Here is an 8,239-nt window from a genome sequence, read left to right on the forward strand (position 1 = left end):
GTGGGGCTCTTCTGCTTGGCCAAGAAGAAGAAGAAGCCGGTCATGGTTCCCGCGGCGCATCCGCACGGAGGGGAGGGCGGCGGCCCACACGGCGGCGGCGCGGCGCATGGAGGCGGGCATGATTACAGTTAATTAAGCGTGTGATTAAATTTAAATGTGTGAATGTTTGTGTGTTTCTCTCTAGTCAATGCTGTTACTTTCTTGTGATTTTTTTATATGTTGAATTGATTTTGAATAAATCTTCATTTGTATATGTCGTTTGGATTTAAATTAGTAAAATGTTAATGTTGGAGTTGTATTGATTACAATATTTGATCCAATCAATTGCTTGTATTAATGGTACATATATATAATATATATTCAATGTTTTTCGTCGACTTAAATATTAGACGGTTTAGAGATTAGTATGATAAAAAAAATGTCGAATTATGTCCTAAATTTGAAATTCTCTCTTAATTACTGCAAAAGAATGTTATAGAGGTTTCTACTTTATTGATAAAATTTTCTATACATTAATTTGTATTCTCATAATCTCAAACATATTGCTCGTTTAGGCAACAATATAACCACGCATCATCAAAAACATTTTTCGAATTGATATGCAATTGCTTATAAAAAAAACATGATTAATGTTTTTATGTGTAGAATCTCATAATTTTAACAAATTAAATGACAAATGGGCCTAAAAATACAATTGGATTGTGATTTCAGTCTTTATTTATTAGCGTCACTCAAACAAATTTGAGATTTGCGGAGGTAGGCAGTTATATGGTGGAATTATTTAATAAATTGATTATAACAAGATAACTAATACATTGTCGTGACATGTTCAATGGTGAAGACTAATATTTTTATAATGCATTTTCCCCTCAAGGGAGGCATGTGGAATTTTTGGATCTATGATCCAACGGCTTTGTCTATTGACTTTTTGCCACAGACATTACTTGGAACATTGCATTAGCATTTAAATTATACTCTATATATACTTTTTAATTCTTATTTTTTCCACTATATATTGATTACGTGAAACAATATTATAAAACGATATGTATTTATTATTTATGTTTTGACGTGTTAATATATTTTGGTTAAAGTGAGTATTTTCAATAGCAAATGGTTTCATTAATATTTCTCTTTATCGTATGCTATTTCCGTTCATAATTAATAATCTTATTTTTCTTTTATTTTAGAGTGGCTATGAATTTAAGCTATCTTCAATTTTATATAAAAACACATATTGAAACACCCCAATTTTTTCAATCTTTTTATGTGTTCTTGAAAGGACCGTCGTTTGTGCACTTAAAAAATTTTCGACCTTGTTTCTTTTGTCGAAAGAAGAATTTTACTTTTTGGGCCAAACAATTATTCTTTCCTAGCCCAATTTGAAACCCAATTGTTATGAGCTCAAAACACATTTTATTTATTTCTTTTGAGCCCAATTTTGGAGAAGCCCAATCAAGATTTTAAATGCATGAGTTTTTCTTCCACTCAAATCTAATACAAAGAAATCTGCCACGATCTGCACTATCTGAGAAATAGTTTTAGCAAAACCCTAGCAACAATCTATATATTTTCACGTTCCACACATCCGATTTTCGAGAGAAGAAACCGAGAGACGAGGGGAGAAAAAGAGTGAGGCAGCGACGGAAGAAAAAAAATTTGACGAAGTTAGGAGCGTGACGGCTCCCGTTTAACCGAACGCAGCTGCGGTGTGAAACCGGTGAGAGCATGAGGCGATATTTTGGAGAGGCGCGAGTTCTGGGGTAATAATTTGGATTTAGGACTGTTTCTTGAATTGAGAGATGTAGAGCGATCGATGTTGAGGAACAATGGAGACGACGAGAGTTTGAGAGAGAAATATGAGGGTGCTTGTTGGTGAAAGATTTAGAGAGATACGCGAGGGCGCTGTAGTGACGCAGCGGCTGGAGATGACGGCGTGAAACCACGCGATGGAGACAGACGGGGCCGGAGGCTTCAACTACACCGTGACAGCAACGACGCTACGTTCTGACCGGCAGAGAGGCTGCGAGCTGAGGAAGGGAGATGGCGATGTGTGACGGTAGAAAGAGAGAAAGAGTAGACGAATAAGGGACAACAGCGGCGCTCTCCGTGAACAGCCGATGCTGGATAAACCGGGCAGGCAGCTCGGGAGATGACAGCAGCAGCGAATGGCGGACAGCGGCTGCTCGGCTGAACGGCGATGACGAAAGCCGAGCTGGAGCGACGGAGATAGATGAGAGACCGAGAGGCCGAGGGAATCATCAGCCTTGGTAGAGCTGAGCGACGGAGACGGCAGGAGAGAAGGCATATGGAATTGGATGACAGAAGAAGGAACTGGACATTTTTCAAATGCCATTTTTGGAATATACGTAATGAGAAAAAGAGAGATAAGTATGGCCCTTTTACTATTTAATATATTTGGCTCAAGCAATATTGATAAATAATAGTATGGGATGGAGTTATATTTACATATGTCAATGAGTTAATTAGGAGACTTAGGCCGCTTGTTTTTCTTTTTGAGTTAGGACTGGAATTTGAATACAAGGATGACGAGAGCTCGGACTGAGTCAATAGAAGGATGAATACAATGTGCTAATATCACAGATATTTTAGAAATTCCTAAGAGAGACCGAAGGGTAAGATTATGCATGCATGCATTGTTGAAATTAAATTATTTTCTTAAAGTCTATTTTTTGCATATTATGTTCTTTTTACAAGAGTGATTTTTGCATGTTATTTGAGAATAGAAAGGATTGACAAGTGAAGGATTTAAGAGAACGAGGTGGACTTTCTTTTTAAATAAGGGTTGTGCCATAAGTATATTTTTATGTGAAAATAATATGAATATTTGTCATGCCGTGTTTTGTTTTATATATGGAACGAATCTGATGTGGCTTTTGGCATCTATGGATAATCGAATTCGGGTCTGACTAGGGAGTGGGTTCCTACTCAAGCTAGTGTACACCTATGGGAGATCGTGCGCTATCTTTCGAGTTGGCCGGTCTAGTGACTTGGAATGTGGCCACATTCCTTGTCATCAATGCTTCAGATATAGTAGACATCTATGAGAAAATGACTGATCAGTAGAATTTTACAATGGAAATGATTTTAGTGTCTCAGACATTTTCAAAGTTAAAACCCCGATGGCACTCAATGGTGGCATGATAAATACTTTTTATAAAAATGTTTTCGGCATGAGTCCACTGAATGCATCAAGTACTCAGCCCAGCATTTGTTTTAAAAATTGTGCAGGTTGAGCTGCGACGAGTGCGGTGGGTGTTGAGCAGAGCTGGTGAAGATTTATTTGTGTTTGCTTTTAAATGTTCCGAATATATTATGTCTTCATACGTAATATTATTCTTCTCTCGAATGGTTCCGCTGAATGTTGTTTCTTTGAGTTCATGTATTGCTGAGATATTATTCCTTTGAGCTATTCCCATTTATTTCGAGCCATGGTCGAGTTTCGTTGTTTTCCCCTTTCTTCCCCGCTTTTTTAATCCTCTCCTAATCGCAATCAACCGTATTTTCTATCCTTAGAAAATTCAATACAGCCCCACCACTCAAATTCTTTGATTTACATATTGCAATATTAAATTTTAAGGTACCATTAATGTCTATCTGGATACACTGCATTTAGCCACAACAGAATAAAAAGAGAAAGTGAAAATCAGTACACCAAGCAAAGAATTAAAAAAGAACTATAAGAAATATATATAGAATGAGAGACGTGTCGTAGATGAGAATTGAGATCTATGAATGAGATGGTTGCTAATTAGTACTACTACATTCATTAAGAGTCGAATTAAAGTTTTTGTGTCAAATAATTGATCAATTACATTTGTTTTCCTAATGGTAATAGTTATTAAATTAAATCAACAATAAGAAAATTAAATCAAATTGCATATTATAATTATATAAATTAAATTTAAAAACATTTTTGAACTTTCGAAAGTACATAGTCTCTCGTTCTATTTACTTTTTACAATTTTGTTACATCAATATATCAAATTCTTTATTATTTCTGCAGTTTTACTAGTACTACATAACTTATCACTTTCTCCAATTATAATATATACTCCATTTATTATTAAAATAGTAGTATAATTTATTCGTTCACGCTACATTTAATTATTTCTATTAAAACTTGTATTATTTCATTTTTTTATTTACTGATTTTTTGTGACTGGTCGCTGTTTTTACGTGCATCATCATTTGAGCCCAATCAACTTGTAGGTCCAAAACATAACTTTTATTTCTAAATTGCATTACAAAATGGCCCAATTAGCCATTTTCATAAAATTATGTAAAATTAAATAGAGATGTCGTTTAACTAAATACATTTAGAAAATTTTATTAACAAATACAAAAGAGTAATGACCTAGCTATTAAAATAGGAAAATGTCCAAAAATGTATTGAGACAAACCAACAAAAGCATATTGATTAGATTAGTTGTTCAACCATAAAAAACGACTATATATATACTCTATTTGTGTATCCTAATTATATTTATTCACCATTAAACAAAATGATTATCTAAAGTCTAAGCTCTTGATTGTATCACATCTTTGAACCAGATTATACTACTAATAAAATTTTGATTTTATTATAATAAAAACTATAGTAGTAATTTACACTTATATCCTACGCATATTAAAACATATAATTAAAATAAAAATGACAAATGTCACAAAACCAATTTTATAAGAATAGGCCCTTCATTAATGAAATACTACTACTTAGTAAATAAATTTTGTCCCATGCCGCAATTCTCCTTCCACGTATACATCACTCTCAATTGCTTCCTTAAATAATTATCAAATTAATAGAGAAATTTACTTATTTAAGCTCCTTGAAGGAAAATCCATGAAGCTTTTGTCATATCCATTGATCTGGAAACCGTAATACCTTTGCTGGTGCAGCACAAAGCATATAGAAGAAACAGTGATAGTTTCTTTCAGGATCTGAAACTCGGCAAACTCGCGATCTTTCCAGCAAATAAGTGCTGATAGCAGCTCCAGATATTCTGCCCCTATTGTTGAACTGAATCTCCACAAATTTTCCGAAGCGACTATGATCAAAGAGCAATTGAAGCAAAAGTATACCAACAGTTGCGAAAAAATATGGAATTTCGGAATGAATTGCAGATTGTGACTCACCTAGGAGGTACTGCGGCCTATTGTGTCGGAGACGGTGCTCGGATTTCATTATTCAGTGTTGTGACCGATGCGGCGGAGAAAGGAGGAGACGGCGCTGGGCAACGGCGACAGTGTGTACGTATGTATTCTTTCCAATCTGAATTCACCGTGAAAATCTCAAATGAAGGCGAAACAATCGGCGACGGAGGGCGATGGCGGTGGCTGAAACTCGGCGACGGCGGAGGTGGCTGCAGCTAGACGGCGGCGGTGACTGTAGCTCGCGGTGGTTGAAGGAAAATTTTGAGAGCTAGGGCACGATATTCCATTTTTTGAGAGTAATGACTAATTATGGACTAATTATTTTTTAATTAAATACATAAGATTACCGACGGATCACTTTCTGTCGGTAAAGAAAAAGAAAAATAATTGATAACCGTATTCGTTCGGTTTAAAAATAAAATAAAATAAAAGTTAAACAAATGGAAGGACCCTCCCAAAGTACCATTTTTTAAAATTATTTCCACGTCAACATTTTATCCTACTTTTTCTTAGGGGCTTATCTCCCTGCAATGGAAGGCCTATCCCACCTTCCAATTCATTTCCACATCATCAATATTTTGTTTTAATTTTTTTTCACTTCTATATTTAATATGTTATCATTTTAATTGATCCCAAATATGTGACAACTTATTAATTAATTAAATGAAACCCTAAATTAGATCACCTCCAATCTATAGTCCATTTATTTAATAAAATTATTGGTTCACTAATAAGCCCAATAGAATTAGTAAAATTAATTTAAATACAAATTAGGGTTACATTTTCTCTTCTTCCTCAAACAACAGCATTTTCTTTTTCTTCCTCCAACGTATTTCTTCTCTATCTCTCTCTCTCTCAGCAAATATTAAAAAAAATCGATCATAAGGCCGATCGTCAGCCCTATCACCACAAAGAAGGGTCGATCGACGGCCATATGGGATCGGCCAAGGCCGATTCAACGGCTCAAATGATGGAGGTGGAATGGGGCGATGATCGACCCCTCTTCCACAATGAGGGGCCTATGGGGGAGCCGATCATATGCTCGATTGGTCGCCCCCATTGCTAATGCTCCTATTATTAGTGTCCCAACTAAAATTAGAGGGGGCAAATGGAAACGTTCTAAAAAGCAAAAGATTAAGTTAATTTGTCCTTAATTCAGGGACGCTTTTTTTTTGCGTCCTAGATTGTCGTTACTTTTTTATGTCCTTAAAAGATAAGTTTTTTATAGCACAACCGTAGAAGAAGACATATAGTAATATAGTAGTAGAAGAGAGCAGCGCAATCGAGGTGACATGTAAAGAGCAATAAAAGAGAATTAGAACCACTAAAAATTACTTGATCAATATTTCAACAACAATAAATTAGGAGGCACACAATTGGTGGCTACACAACATGTAACATCTTACGATTTTATCACGTGGGGTTTCTATTTTTCAACAACAATTTCAGTATATCTTCTAACATATCATAATAATTCCCTATTTTCAAGAGACGTGTCACTAACTAATAATTTCGATTTCTTTTTATCCTCCAGATACTATAGTTGCATGTTTGTGATGGTCACCAACCTCAAATTTTCAATGAAATTCATTATATTGCAATTGATTCAATCAAATCAAAAACAACAAAGAAATACTACTAATAACACAACAAAAGACAAATTCCATTAAATAATATCGACTCATTTGATTATTTCAGAACGTCCACAGAACAATAATTTATTTTGTTATTTTTGGATAATTTACTATTTAAAATAATGTTTTTTTTCTATATAATATTTAATGAGTACACTTTATAATATTCTAACTAAATACGACTCACCATTCACCATTGACTATTTCTGTCAAGACATTTTTTAAAATCTGCACCGACTCAAACTGAATTTTTGAATTGCGGGACGGAGGGAGTATCTATTCGAATACAGGCGGCAGCGCACTCTACACTTCTTCATCCGACGGCAGACTGTTCAAGTCGAGATCCCGGACGACGGTGGTGACGCGGCTCCTGGCCGCACTGCCGCCGATCACGCCTTCGTAGTGCCTCCGCTTGTGTCCCCCGAGAGCCTGCCCGGACGGGAAAATTTTATGGCAAACAGAGCACTCGTGGCGCCGCCCGCTAGGGCTCAGCGCCGCCGCAGCGGAGCTATTGATTTCTTCCGCCGCCGCCGGAGCCTTGGCGCGGTGGCTTGCCTTGTGGCCGCCCAGCGCTTGGTACGAAGGGAAAGGCCTGCCGCACACACTACACTTGTACGAAACCGAGCCACCGCCGTCGCCATCGCCGGCGACGGCGGGAGCGGCGCCGCCTTGGGAGAGCATGACGAGGCAGAAGGCGAGATATTCGTCTTGGGATTGTTCGCGGCTGGAGAGGCGCTTGGAGCGCTTAGATTTCGGCCAGTCGGAGACGTCGTCGAAGCTGAGCGGCGGTGCCGCGGCGGCGGTGAGAGCTTCGAGAGCCATCGCTATCTATAGAGAGAGAGGAGTGAGTGAGTGATGAGAAATGTAGGGAATTTGAGATATTTATATGAGTGTGAAATTAGTTTGTGTAGTGAGTGAGAGTGTGGGAGTAGTATCTAATTCTTTGAATTAAAAAAAATAGGATTATGGTTGAATTAATCAATAGTGAAAAGTTAGACTGTAGACTGAGTATTTAATTCTATATTTCTATTTGAAGTCATGCTTGTGAAAATAAGCACTTGATATTAGGTAGTCATGTGCATTTAAAAACATTTAATTGTGATACATTAACAAAAATCTATAGTTTTGTAAATATGTATTGCGTAATTTATGTATTAATAAATGCATAATAAAATTGATTTGCATAATTAAAAAAATGAAATATATCACTTAGCGCGTGCAGTCTTTGGTTTTGCACACTGTACACTAAGTATTATTTTGATGGAAAAGGAAATGAATAAATTGATGTTAAATTGAGTGGGTGTACAATTAGGGTAATATTTATATACGGATTATCAAGATTATCACAAAATGAGAGATAGAGAGGGGACTATATGGAGTTTAGAATTTCCAGGTAATTAAAATAACTCTCTTTCATCAATAAATTAGAA

At 36.3% G+C, this 8,239-nt stretch overlaps 1 pseudogene; it reads right to left on the reverse strand.

The window, feature by feature from the left end:
- Positions 1-7,085: 7,085 nt before the first annotated feature.
- Positions 7,086-7,631, reverse strand: LOC121757865 (annotated as a pseudogene).
- Between the last annotated feature and the right edge of the window lie 608 nt (positions 7,632-8,239).

Source organism: Salvia splendens, chromosome 12 (genome assembly GCF_004379255.2).
Source record: "Salvia splendens isolate huo1 chromosome 12, SspV2, whole genome shotgun sequence".
Lineage (NCBI taxonomy): Eukaryota > Viridiplantae > Streptophyta > Magnoliopsida > Lamiales > Lamiaceae > Salvia > Salvia splendens.